Here is a 14,727-nt window from a genome sequence, read left to right as displayed (position 1 = left end):
GAGGATTATTTTCTCGTTCTTCTTGGTGCTTTAGTTTTCTCTCTACATTTTCCTGGTCTTTTTTTTTTGGATTTTCTTTTCTTTCTTGTGAATGCTGTAGTTGTCGTCTTATATTGTCTTTCTTCTGGAGGTATCCACTTTTTTTTGAAGATTTATTTTTCTTTCTTTTATTTGAAATGTTTGTTTCGTAAATATCTTGAGATATAATTTCTCTATTTTTAGTATCCATACAAATTCTGTTTTGTACACTTAAATTGTGATTTGTTGGTGTATAAGGCAAGATATTTGTTGTTGTTGTACTTGAATAAACTGAAATCACCAAACAAGGCGTAATTTTAAAAAACAAATCTTCTTTATACTCAAAGTTTCCATAACAGAAATTATATATCAAAATATTATATAATTTATTAAGATCTTCATAGCCACATAAAACCGATTTTCCATTTCTTGTAACAAATTGACCAAATTTACCTCTTCCATGACTATCAAAAAAGTAAAATAAATTCTCAATTTTAAAAATAGAAATACATATATTATTACAAATAATAACTCCAAAATCATAATTTTTGAAAAAAAATGATAAAGCAAACAACAAAGTTTGGTTTCCCGATTTTCCTAGAATTTCTCCCTGAAGTTCATTTTTGTTTAGAATAGTGTTCAAAGAAAATGCTTTGTTGAATAATGTTAAATTTTTAGGTATTTCTTCAATATTTAAATAATCACATGTTTCATTTTTTTTTAAAATCTAAATAAATTTTATTGCCTTCAATAAGTATACTGTCTAACGTATGATTTGACCAATTCTTTAATTTTGTTGCAAATGCGAAAATGATACTTGCTACAGCATTGGCAGTACACTGTTTATTGTTTGTTATTTCACCAAATAATTTTATATTGTCCTGATTAAAATTTCCTGTAATAAAAATTAATGGCTTTTCTATACCAAAGGATGCAAAAAAATGAGAATTCTGTGGTATTTTTTTACTGTTTCTACTTTTCTTTTGTGCACCTCCATATAATGCAATATTATTTATATTTTTATAAATATTATTAGTTTCTGTAAGTAATGTATTTGTATATTTTGGTCTAGCCGTAGCCTTTTCTCCCAATTGAAAACCATTATTAATGGTCTCAATTGGGGCGACTTCGGTGCCTGGCCTGTGCCAGGCAGCGGAAATTACTCTGTCTTCTGCAGAAATGTCTGATCTGAAACAAAAGGAGATACTTGTTGGGAATACAACGTTTATAAGCATCATAAAATAAATCGGAATTAATTTTAGTGTTATATATAAAATGTAATAACTTAGAGGCTTTCCAAAAATTCTACAGGAGAGAACAGAAAAAATTTTTGGTATAATATTCGTAAGCTTTGATTCAATTAAATAATATTGGGTTACATCGGTTACATCTAACTAACCTCACAGATTGTAAAAAGCTTCAAGTAAAAAAATTATGCAGCTTCAAAAATCACTCGGTTGTCAAACTATAAAGAAATTAGATATTAGGTGAGATTCTTAACAATCTCACATACTATTTTTTTTAGATGAATAAGAGAGGGGTAACCCATGAAAGTTATTACATTGTAAAAAAAAAAATAAGAGATTGATTCCTCCCTTTTACAGTCTTTAATAGCATAATACGAAAATGACGATAAAATCATCCCCCAATGTTCTGTAAGCACGATAATGAAAACATCCGGGCAGATTTGCACAACTTTAAATTACATAATAAATTTTATAATTATTTCGTTATTTTATTTTATAAATTTCAAATTTAAAAGAAATAATAAAAACATATTTAATTAAACTTATTTTCTAACATTCTTCCAATCAAGTTTGCAACTTTTCCTCGAAGTCCCCATGTATTACATGGACACGCCTCTCCCTGAGGACATACATTCTAGCCTTGGTGCACACTTCCTTTTTTCAGGTTAGGATGCTTCAGGCATTGATTCTTAAGATGAGGTTTTGTCTTGAGAGAGTGGATAATAAGAATGTCCATTCAGTCGAGCTTCCTCATTTAGTGACGAAAAATAAATGTACCGGTCGATGCATACGGAACTCAGGAAAGTCAGGTTGAGAATGTCAATGAGATTGGTGACCGTGATGACTTTGATATTCTTTGTAACTGTTTAGAATTGAGATTTCTAAATAATTTACTAAAATTTTTTATTTAAATCAATTGGAAAAGGTAAAAAGAATTCATTGAGATTTTGAAACTTATGAAAAATTGAAAACCTAAACTGCTAGAAAAATGTACTAAAAGAGAGGAAAGTGTCAAAATTAATTACGATCTACAATTATACTTTTAGGTAATTTAGCCTACAGTAACTTTGAATTCATTCAGTCCATTGAGAAGCTTAAGCATCGTGCACGAATTCAGAACCTCCAGTTCCAGACTTAATTCTCGAAGACCCGATTAAGTCAATTTCCTCCATGAATATATTGAAAGGATAATGTTCCCTAACATCATAAAAAAAACTATACATGGACTATCCGGGAACCCTCTCTGATGAAGTATTCTAAACGATCTCTGAACCGGACTTGCGAATGAGGGTGCATTCGCTATGAGGAGCTTCAACTCTGGCTAGGAAAGTCTTTCCCATTTATAGAGGTCCATACAGCAGCACTTCGTTAAGCTGAGCTACTCCAAGAGCATCAAACAGATTCAGATGTTTCATCGGAAGCTCTATAATTTCCTCAATCCCTCTGATCCGCTTGCCAAAGCCACGAAGGAGCTCAGTTATTATTGACTGAATCTTCTCCACCATCATCAGCGACACATGGGGATAGACTTTAATAAACTCTTTACTTTAATAAAGTCGATCCCCATGTGTCGCAAGGATCTTGTGGACTGTATAACTATCACCCCTTAGAGCTGTATGGCAATTTAGAGTGATATCATTGATGTCAATATCCTTATCAATTTCACCACAAATTTTTCTTCCGGATGCACCTGAGTCAGGATTTTAGGCTATATGGACCCGAGTGAGTCCGACAGCCTTACTTAAAATAGAAGAAGAAGAAGAGTCAGGATTTTCCTTATATCCAATTGGTATGCTTATGCAGTAACAGTAGCTTTCCCTTTAACATCAGAATTTTTGCATTCAATTCATTCTTCGGAGCTTACAATCTTCGGAGATTTTGACTCTTTCCAACTACCACGATTTTCAGTTCCTCTACTTTAGGTTTTCTGTGAATAGTACGACCAGAAGCTCTCTCCACGTCTTACAGTCATTTCAGTTCTGGATACTGTAGCCACTAGTAGTGCAATGTTCAAACATAATTCCTACAAATTCTTGGAAAATCCACCAAAGACCAGAATCTCACAACAAAAGTAACAATCTAATTTTAGCAAAATCACTCGCTTCATTTTAGTATTTTTGAGTAAATCTTGCACAATTTTTCGCAAATAAATTGCATGATAAACATAATTAATCATTGATGGGAAGTTGATTTAGTATTATATTATCAATAAATAAAAAAAATGTTACCTGCAGAAGATCGAACTCCAGAAAATCTCACAAACGCTTCTCACTTCTCAACCTGATTAAGCAATTGACAGGTTCTTACTCTATTTCTTATTGCTTAATTATCACGGCGGTGACCACGGTACAGTTTTTAATTTGTTTTGCCAGAAACTGCATAAAACACTCGGAAGCACAATATTTATTTATTAATATGACGTTTAGAAATATGATGAAGTTGGTTATAATTAGTGCAATGAAGTTGACTCTGAATCGTGCATGATGAAGTTGGCCATAAATCTTAAATCGTCACCGGGTTTTCGAAAGAAATTTCTATTATCATCAGGGTTAGGTAATATTTGTGGAAAAATCTTTTGACTCAGAGGAACTTATTTTCGTGGGTGGTAGAAAATTCGCAAGCCATACCCATGCCCAACCAATTAAATAAGAAGTGCACATGCTTGTTACTTTGAATCTTGCAATTCCATCATTAGATGAGGTTTTTTCATAATCACACCTATTGCAATGCTCCGATTTGATCGACCTCTAAAAACTAGAAAGAGAAAAACGAGAAAAACCCTAAAGTAGATTAACAAAAATAAATTGATTTAATTATTCCGCAGTAAGGTAATTATGGAAGCAAATTTGCGTTATTCTTGTATTGAAACATTTTATTTAAAGACTTTATAAACCGAATATATACAATGAAAGAATCACTCCTGTCATAAACTCTTACAGCTTACCCCATAGCAAAAGAAAGCGGAATAGGAATAACAAGCGAAAAAATCCTCGGAATTTTCCACTATTTGCCTTAAAAAATTCCATAGGAATTTTCCATAATAGGTTCCAAGGAAAATTTAATGGATTTATGCTGGATTTTTCATATAGAATACATCCATGGAAATGCTCGTGGAATTTATGTGGATTTTTCCACCAAAATAAAATGGAGAAAAACTGAAGCTGTCACATGCACCTCGTGATTTTACTTCCGAATATTAAAGAAATAGCAAAGATTACGAGGATTATAATATGTTTTACTAAATCAGCAATAACGAATTAACACTTTGAGCAATAAAAAAATATTTTGTAAAAAAAAATAATTTTTTCGAAAATATTTATTAATTAACATAAAAACAGTATTATTTTAGGTTGGCGACCTATTTAATGTAATCACTTCATTATTATCTACACGAAACGCAGTGTCGCATAATTAATTATATTATAATTGCCACATGAATCACTAGAAATGTTTGCGGAAGGTTTGGAAACAAATTCTAAAAGTTGTCGCAACACCATTTTATTTGTTTGACATTTCAGAAAACTAGTGGAAAAATCCATATAAAACACTATGGAAAGATAGTGGAAATTTCCATATGTTTTTTCCAGCTTATCCCGCGGACGTTTCACGTGTGAGTTTCCATATAAATCTTCCGCGGAATACCGCGGAATTTAACGCTGGAATTCCAGCATGTCGTACTAGTAAATTCCATGGAGCACTATGATTTCCATGGAATTTCCGGCTTTAAATTCCATAGGAAAACTTAGTGGAATTTTAGCGTCAAATTCCAGCAAATTTAGCCATTTGGACGCAAGTTTTCCATTGGAATTTTTGCGGAATTTTGCTATGGGGTATAATAAATTTTCCAGTTTTTTGACATAGTCTCTCTTTCGTGTTATTGTTTTCACGTTTATGTTATTTTTTAAACGCAGACTTTTCATAATAAACTGGGTTGTTCGATGCACTTCCCAAAGACCCACAGTGCATACATGGAAATTCCAGCGAAAGAACAGCATTGGTAGGGAAGCTTAATAGTTTCCGGACACAGGAGGGAAATTTCTCTTTTTCATTTTCAGTTCCTTTAATGCTGTCTTCTCCATTGAGAACTAATCAAGAAGGATTCAGTATCATAGATCGTAGCTGAAGATGACACTTGCTCCCAATCATAGAGCACTCCTCATCATTGAGCAGAAATTAGCTGCCATGCAATTATCCTCGGAATCCTTAAATTGTCTGGAATTATTGAGTTTCAGAGAAACTCCTAAATTAATGGATTTGCTACACTTATAAACTCTTCTTTGCCAGAACATTCCCTGAATTGCCAGGACGAATTTCTAAATTTCCTCTCATATGAGAGGAGTTTCACCTCATCATCTTTCTGTGTTTTCTTCAGAATATCGGATAGAGAAGAGGCACTGATCTTCAGGGAAAGGATATTTCGCCTAGCCTTAAGCTAATACTCGGAAGATAGAACTGTTCCAGTAAATTTGTTTCCTTGTCCATCAACTCAGAAACTAAATTGCCTATGAGGATTTTGCAACATCCTAGCTGAGGGTCCTGTTTATCCAACATACAATATTTCTGAAAATCCAATTTCTGCATCTTGTAATGATGAGATGTGCTTCATTGATAGGGCATTTTGTCTAAAGTGAGACAGTTTGGAAAGGGAGACACCGCAGTGTGGAAAACAGACCCCTCTCAAAAAACTTGATAATAAATCAATTAAATATCTCAATTTTCGATAAAAAGATTATTAAACCTAATATTGTGATTATTTGAGAAGCTAAAAGTGCAAAAGTCGTTATTAAACACTCAAAGGGTGACTTGCAAGAAGAATTTAAAAAATGAACTGCATGCATGAAATTCATAACCTTGACACGGTAGTTGTCATTTTCTTTGTTTTTTATGAAAGTTGCTAGGAAAGTATCAAAGTGTTTTGTTTGATTTTTCGGCATAATTTGTGAAATATTATAAAGTCCGTAGTGAAAATCGAAGGTCATACATCCATATAAAAGGTGAATAAAAAATATTTGTGATAATTTGAAGTTAAAAAAGAGAGAAAAGTGATTTAATTTCGTGTTACTTTCAAAACAAGTTTTATGAAATCTTGGACATGTTGATTTTGTGAATGAAGTTGGTGTTCACAAGGAAGTCTAAGATCCTCATGTATCCGGAGAAATAGTTGCAACAGCAGTTAGCAGCTGATAAGGAGAAAATCTCATGGAGAAAGGCTGCAAAGATTTTCAGATTCCGAAGACCACTTTTTCTGACAGAATGGATAGTAAATATCGCAAAATCACCTGGAGAACGACAAAGAGGAGCCTCTACAGAACTCCCAAAGGAAGTGGAAAAGGACCTGGGCGGATTGAGTATCCAAATCTGCTAAAAAGTTTCATCTGCTTTAAAGTTGTAACTGCTGAACAACGCGAGCTGTCTGTGAAATGTACAAAACCTGTTTTTGGTTGGACGTCCAGGAAGTTCTTGGTAATTAAGGCTCCTGAACTGTTAACCGGACATAAAGGAGGGATTAGCATTACCATCCAATGTGCAAGTATACACAGAAAACCCTCAACATTTAATTTTCTACATATTTCGTATGATACTTTGCCATTAATATCAATATGTCCAGCTTTCCAAAAAATTTGTCCAGCTTTTCAAAATTTTGTCCATCTTTTGAAAATGTGATGTTTTTTAATTTGATAGAATATTCCAATTAATTGGTTGAAATATCTATTAAAAACTGTTAAGATTCTGTTAGAATATTTCACAAACAATCTCATGATGCAAAGAAAATGAAAAAAATTATATATTTATTCGGCCTAAAAATGCATTTGAAATTTTTCTTAAGTGTCTCGCTTTCCACCATCCACCCTATGCATCCAATGAACTGAGAAACTTGTATTGTGTGGTTATTTCCTTTCTTCAGTCACTCATTAATTTTCAAAGTTTATTGACTCCTAAAAACAGGGGACTATCAAGCCTAATAAAAAGTGAAGATATTTTTCACTTTTCCTTTGATCCGATTTTTAGTAACTTTAGTTCTTCAATTACTTTATACTTTATACTTTATACTTTATACTTTATACTTTATACAATACGTTTTGTTATTGTTTTCTTGCTTCGCGGAAGGTCATGCAAAATTTCTGTTCAAAATGGCGGACGGAAAATACGACTACTCGTCAAATTTGTTAAAATTTGGCCTCTTTCCTGTTTCCTGATTTGAATTCTGGTTGACAATTCGTTTTCTTGGATAGTTACTCTATCTAAATCAATAGAGTTTGTAATGAATTAATGTACAGAATTTAAATTCAGTGACCGTTAAGACGCGTTTTTGAGGGCGGCTCCCCGCGCCCTCATAAGAGGTAAAAAAAAATGTCTTCAAAAAAATCATCTATTAATTTGTAGGAAACTAATCCCAAAATATGAACATTCTAACTCGAGTATTTCTGGTACATTGACTGAATGGGTTAAACAGTTAGATTAGTGTTCCAACTAAACATAAGATCATTGAATGGCGTCCCCCAACTACAGCTCTAAATCGAATTTGTAAACATTTCGAGTTAGCTCACGTTAAGAATCTCACCTACATAAGCCGGTTAGGATTATCTGTCCCTTTCTCCTTAGAAAGAAATTTCCTGCCTGTGTGGAAATTTTCTTTGCGAATAAAACTATTTTTTGCGTTTTTGTAAACATGCATTATCTCGCGACCCCCTGTAAGATACTGTCCAGTGGCTTGCAACGTACGCAGAGGATCATATGGAACCTTGGGTCAGAGAAATTGTAAAGTTAGTAGTTGATTAATCATATTTTGTTAATAACAGGAGCGATATGTGATTTAGAAAACAAAACTAAAAAAACTAAACTACACGGAGTTCCGCTTTCAAAGAAATTCTCGAGACCGAAAAATGCCGCGAATTCACTCCAATGGCACAGAAAAATTGCACATTCACAATTCCAGCACCAATGGTTCATTAGAAATGTTTTTTAAATTTATACCACGTTAGAAATGTTTGCATACATTTAGGGGTATTTTATGAGTTCCCAATTGTAGATAATTCATATCAAATTCTTTCAATCCGTTTTCACTTAAGCCGGAACTCCCTGTATCTTAAAAAAATATAAGAGGTGCCTTTCCAGGGATAAAGCTGGTTTATCGTACAATTAACGTAACAACATTTCCATGGTAAAAATATTTTCAAATGTAAATCTTGAAATAGGCAAAAATCTACGAAATTATCAAAAAACAATAACAAATTAATACTTTATAAAGGGGTTACGTGGGTTACGCAATTTAAAAAAAAACAAAATATTTTTTTGTGCACAATAATTTGAACTAATATATTTTCCAAAATTTCCATTTAAAAATTCAGCTGTTGGGATCGGATTTTTGGAGATAGTTACTGAATGAAACTTAATTTGCGATAGACAAGATCTCTTAGAGTATATGTATTTATCTGGCGTCAGAATTTAAATATTTCCTCTTAGCAGTTGAGGTTGAGTCTAAATAAATCAGTTCCCAATGGCTGAATTTTAAAGATTTTTCAATGAAAATTTCAGAAAATATAGTTTGAATGTGTTTTATATGCTTAATAACTTGACTTCAAATAAAATTTTATTGTGTTGAAAAAAAAAATACTGAAAATATACTCTGTTCCATTCTATTGGAGTCGCGTTACCTAAGACAGGGTAAATATGACGCTGGGGAATATTTTGTTTCCAAAAAAACTTTGTTTAATTTCTTTGTTCCATAAAATTTAGGTTTAATGTGTCTGATAAATAATTTTTAAAACAATTTTACTATTAAATTATTAGTATATTTGTAAAAATGTTCACGATTATTTGGTTACCCTACATCAAGCATGTGGCAAGCTAATTTTTTTTTATATGGAGCTATTTGAAGCCAATTCCTAAATTAATCTCGGACTCAACTCACAGTGCTCCGAGGAAAAAAATTATTTAAACAAAAATTCAATATATCTCCATACGGAAAGGTATCTTATAATACGGAAAAACTTCTCACTTTTTTGTTATAGCATAACGGTTGCGAGTGCAAAAAAAATCCCATATAAATTTAAATCGAAGTATGAGAAAGTGGCTTCAAATTTCAGGCAACTTGCCAGGGGCGTGCCCTTACATGTTTATTAAATTTCTTTCAATTATTTAATTCTAATTAATGTTTAGTTCATTTTATTCGAAATACACTTTTTCACATTCAGTATCTTGATCTATCCTATTCTTAAATAATAGAGTATTCATAATTTTCTTTGTGGTCACTTAATTTTCCTGTTTTTGTTTCATTAATTTAAATTCATATTTCGCTAGTTTTTATTAATTGACTTTTTGCAAAGCTCTGGTTCACTTTTTGTTTGCTTTTGATAAAATTACTTTTCTTCTATTATTTCGCTTTCAGTGTTTTTCCTCATTTTATTATATGATTCGTTCCTGCTCATTAATTTTTTTTTGCTCATTTGGCAAATTTGAGCTTTTTTGTTTTAGCTTTTTTTATGTATGTTTTCGTTTGTTGTAGTTTCGTAATTTACAAATGCTTTGTCTGAAGATTTGTAGAGAAAAGTGGCCTGCATTTGAATGAGCCATTCTTTAATATAATAATTTTTTTCTCTTATTTTCCAAACAAAAAATCAGTTTTCTAAATTGAAGTTAATATAAAATATTTTGGGAAGTGTAGTAGATGTCGGATCGAGTTTTAGCATTTTCAACAGTTAAACACACAATTATTGACTTCCCAAATATTTTTTTTCTGTGTTGAAATTAATATTTATATTATTTATATCAGAAGTGTGCAAGAATCGTTTTAAACCGAACAAACGTCAAATGAAACTTATACGTCAACGCTACCTGAACAAACTTATTTTTACGTTTATTCGGTTTCAAACGGTTCTTGCATACCCTTGATTTATATTATCCAGAATAAGATTCCTACCAAAAATTAGTAAAAAAAAGGCATCATTTTTTATAAGCTAAATAGCAAGAATATAAAAAGTAAAAATGGTATACATTCAGAACGTTGTGGATATTTCGGAACAAAGTAACTCGGCTATTTTGGAACAAGGCGTATTGTACATACCCCTCTCGAAAACTTAATTTTTGTTTATTGAACGCCACTGATTTTATTAATTTAAGTCCAGTCCGATATTTCATTACACACGTGCCGGTCAATTTGGTGAAAATCGTACTTATTGACACATTGAATTCCATCACTGCAAAACAATTATTTTGTGATAAAAATTACTTATTGCTTGTGAACCGGTAATAACCGGTTAACCTTTTAACGACGAGTCAGTTTTCGCTGACCGAAAATCACCAATAAAAATGAAACCGATAAACAAAACTTGTAAAATGTCTTACATCTAACCTTCGAAAAGCAAACAGAGTCTGATTTGGTGTATTTTTTGTCTCTATGAACGATAGGGACAAAAATAGCCCAAAAATTTAAATAATTTTTCTGACAATACCAATGACTGATAAAAACAAAAGAAAAAAATATACCAGTTCATAACCGATTGAAACTGGTTCAGTCTTACCAAAGCTTCCAAAATCTTCCCAACAAGCCCAAACATGACTGCATTCGGTTTATAAATTCACTCTCTTCTAGAGCCTTTTTAACCTTTCACCTCGAAAACCGGTTATTAGGAATCATTCAATTGTATTTTCGTATGAGGACGAAATGTTCGCCTAGACAACTTCTAAAAACAAATCAAAAAGTGAAAAAAAATCGTATGACGCGTTTTCTAGCAATTCCAAAAAAATGATTTGTTGGTTTTATGGGATTAAATTACAGTAGGAGCGATTCTTTGCGGAACCGCTGCACCCAGGCTTCCTTTTGGGCCATTATTATCATTTTCGACTTATTGGGGGTTTCCTGAAGGTCCCAAATTCCAAGGTCTCATCTGGCGACAGCTGGACGGATAGATGGATCAGACAGTCAAACAGAACAGATCAGACGGACAAACAGCGTGACGTTATTTCCCAGAAATCGTCTAAAACCCGAAGATTTGTTCAGAAAAGTGGTCCCGGCGGGTGAAGGGTGGAAAATTGGGGAGGGGGATGAAGAAATCGAGGGATTATAATACTGCTCTCTCTCTGTGGACTTCGAGCTGTGAAACGATAAAAGCTTATTCATATTCCTTTAAATAATCCGAAGCTAAAGACTTCTTTAAGATTCTCAATCAGTGGAATTCTACCCATCTTTCTTATTAGAATGAAACGCGTAAAGTGCTTAAACTTCTGTTCTGTATTCTGAAAATGCATTAAATACAAGTCAATAATGCTTAACTTAATGAATTGCAAGACCATGAAAATCAATCTATATTACGGAGAGTATGAGTTTTAGGAAAACAGTGGTAGAAAGAAATATGTAAAATAATGGAGGAAAATGCAAATATAGTGCGATTAATGTAGAATTTGCGATATTGGAGCAAATTATGGATTCGTTAGACCCAATCTCGCACCATAAATCCTTGTGTTTGCATCTCTATGAGCACATTCGTGATTTTGCTATAACATGTGACTGTTTCAATATTCAGTTTGAACACACTGCTATAGATCATTAAATAATTTTCCATTCTAGATTTCGCGTTATTTAATTTATGGTGGATATGAATATCCAAAATTCATTTTCATTCGAGACCCTCGTAAATGTATTCATGGGAAGGATTCTATTTTGCGATTGCTCCTTTCAGTTATGCTGGTCTTTTATGATGCGCTAGAATTTTTCGTGTCTCCCAGGATTATGTGGGTGTTATCATATGAGTGAGGAACATTAGGAGCTTAAATGGGTTCGTGAATATCATGTGCAGTTACTTCGTGTATGAGTAACAATCAACTCTTTCTATAGCCAATAATATTCTATATATCGCCTAGCAAAATAGCCTCATCGTCAGCTAACTCGTTGGAAGAATGAAAATCGAATTGAGTGGGAGTATGTTTAAAGCTCAGAAGTGCATCGTTCGGCAAAAAGGCTACATACACCCCTTGAATGGCTATGCAACTTCCCGAAAGTATGCATCTATGGTGAATCCAAAGTACCTCACTATAAACACTTATTACCATGATAATATCCAAAAGCTCTGCCTCAGGCGCAAGCAAGTTTCCCTGAGGATTTTCTCAACAACATATTCTTCCGTTCAGACGAGAAGTTGTAGAGTACAAAAAAAAATCCAGTCGAAAAGTCGCCTTTAAGTGCCTTCATAATATTTCAGCATATCTCCAACAAAATTTACACCCATACAAATCTCATGTTCTCATTTTTTTCCAGTGTGTTTATTTCAGATAAATTAAAAATTTCCACAACACCTTTCAACCCTCCCCCTAATTTAAAGTATTTTTTTTTATCTGCAAACACGGTAATACGAAATCACATCTTAAGTCACATTCTTATCCGTTTATTGCTCCACCCAGGGCACAGTTCGTCTTTCTCGTGCCCCTTAGATATGAGATAAGACGGAGAATCAAGTGCCATGCTCAGACAATTTTTTTGCTGTTTTATATTTCTCAACAATGTGGAAATTTCGGTTGATATCATCTACTTATTTTCCACTTGAGGTAGAAATTGCCATTGACCCACATTGCACTAACACAGCCCATGTAAAGACTTTAGATTGTATTTTCGTTTTTGGCCTTTTATGTATTCACCGAGAGCTTCACAAATTGATAATAAATAATTTTATCTTGTGGTTCAATTAGGTGAAAAGAATAGACAATTTTGTGCAAATTGCCCATCGTCTTTGCAGAATACTGATTGGTATTTGGCTCTGTGCCTTTGTGAATGAAATGTTATTTGCCTTGGTGAATTCAATGTTGAACAGAATAAGATCAGTTTTGCTTTAGGGCAACAAGACTTTGACGTTCTGTATAAAAGGAAGAACCAAGCGATATATTATGTAAGGATGATAAATGGAAAAAGTATACTTTTATCAATTTGCAAAAACAGTCTTCAAAATTAGGGAAAAAATTAGGAAAATAATCTTGACATTAGTTCCACCGGTCCCACCACACTGTTCACTTCCCACGTCTCCGATCGTTAGTCCGTATGTTTGTGCGAAAAGGGTTGAAGTGTTTAGGGGGAAGTGGGGCACCTTTGAATTGAGGCATTTTTTAAATTTTCCTTTTTTATATTTTGATATGGAATTAAATTATAATTCAGCTTCCAAAGCATATTGTAAAGTTAAATTACAATATGGTAAGGCTCAGTTTCATTTAAAAGTAGGGGAAAGCGGTCTGCCTTTGAACGAAAAATGATGTTCAAAATTTGAGATTTTTTTCAGAGTAAACTACAACATGAGTTTTATTTTCCACTACACCAAAAAAATCTCCTGTTCATTAAGCTTCTATGCTTACCCCATTCAGGACTCGCAAGTCCTCAGTTTTTCCTGGTGAGGAACTTGAAAATGTGATGTCGATATATTCAAAGGCAGCCTGCATTGTCTGCCTTTGAATGTGTTTGGGCAGCCTTTGAATCTTAATTTTTCACTGAGAATATTAGGGCTGTAACATTAAACGGCCCATAATTGATTAGCATGAACCCTAATGCACTCAATAAAACCACCACTGTAGTCAAAAGTCATTATACAACAACATTTTTTACATTTTTCTGAAGCACTGTTTTTCACTTGAAAATTTGTAATAAAACGCCATTGAAGTTGACAATTGTCAGTTTGAAACATCTCGGCCGGACCAAGATAGCATTTTATAAGTATTTGTATGACATTCGTCAGACCAAAGTAGGAGTTCTATTCTGCTCCCGGACGGGAAGCTGTCAGATGCTTCAATGTATGGAAAGAGAGGATTCAAAGGCACACAACATTAAGATTCAAAGGCTGCCGCAGAGTAATATTTGCAAACTTTTATCACCCACAAAAATTGTGTCATCTGAATCAAAATGTATTTGGAGAAATACCATCCAAGAATAACCTTCTATGACTCACAATAGAAGATTTGTTCTAAAAATTATTTTGATTATGAAAAAACACATGAATTGTGGAACATCAAAATTACAGTTTAGAGCTCAGTTTCGTTTTTTTGCCCTAGCACCTAGAAAATAAGAGCTAGGGTCTGCATTTTTTGATGACTTGTGAGGATTATGAATAGCTATCTAATAGTTAATAGAAAAGAATTTATGCTTTAAAGAAAAGTGAAAAAATTACAATGTTCAAAGGCTGCCGCATTCAAAGGCAGACCACTTTCCCCTAAGGGAAAAAAATCAAATTTAAAAGTATCCCAATTCAAAGATGCCCCACTTCGACCTAATCGGTAGTACTGTATGTGAGTTCTGGTTCTGTAACACTCACTCTGGCAATGCCATATGATAAATTGAGATAGAATCTTATGCCTTAGACACACTTACGACTTAAGCAGAGAGACGACTTAGGGGAAAATGATGGAAATGTAGTTTGAGCATCATTTCTAATAACGCTAAGCCGTCTCTCGGCTAATCCTCGGTCTGTCGAGGCCCTTAGGAGAGCTT

The sequence above is a fragment of the Phlebotomus papatasi genome, chromosome 3, assembly GCF_024763615.1.
Source record: "Phlebotomus papatasi isolate M1 chromosome 3, Ppap_2.1, whole genome shotgun sequence".
NCBI lineage: Eukaryota > Metazoa > Arthropoda > Insecta > Diptera > Psychodidae > Phlebotomus > Phlebotomus papatasi.
This window is presented reverse-complemented; position numbering follows the sequence as displayed.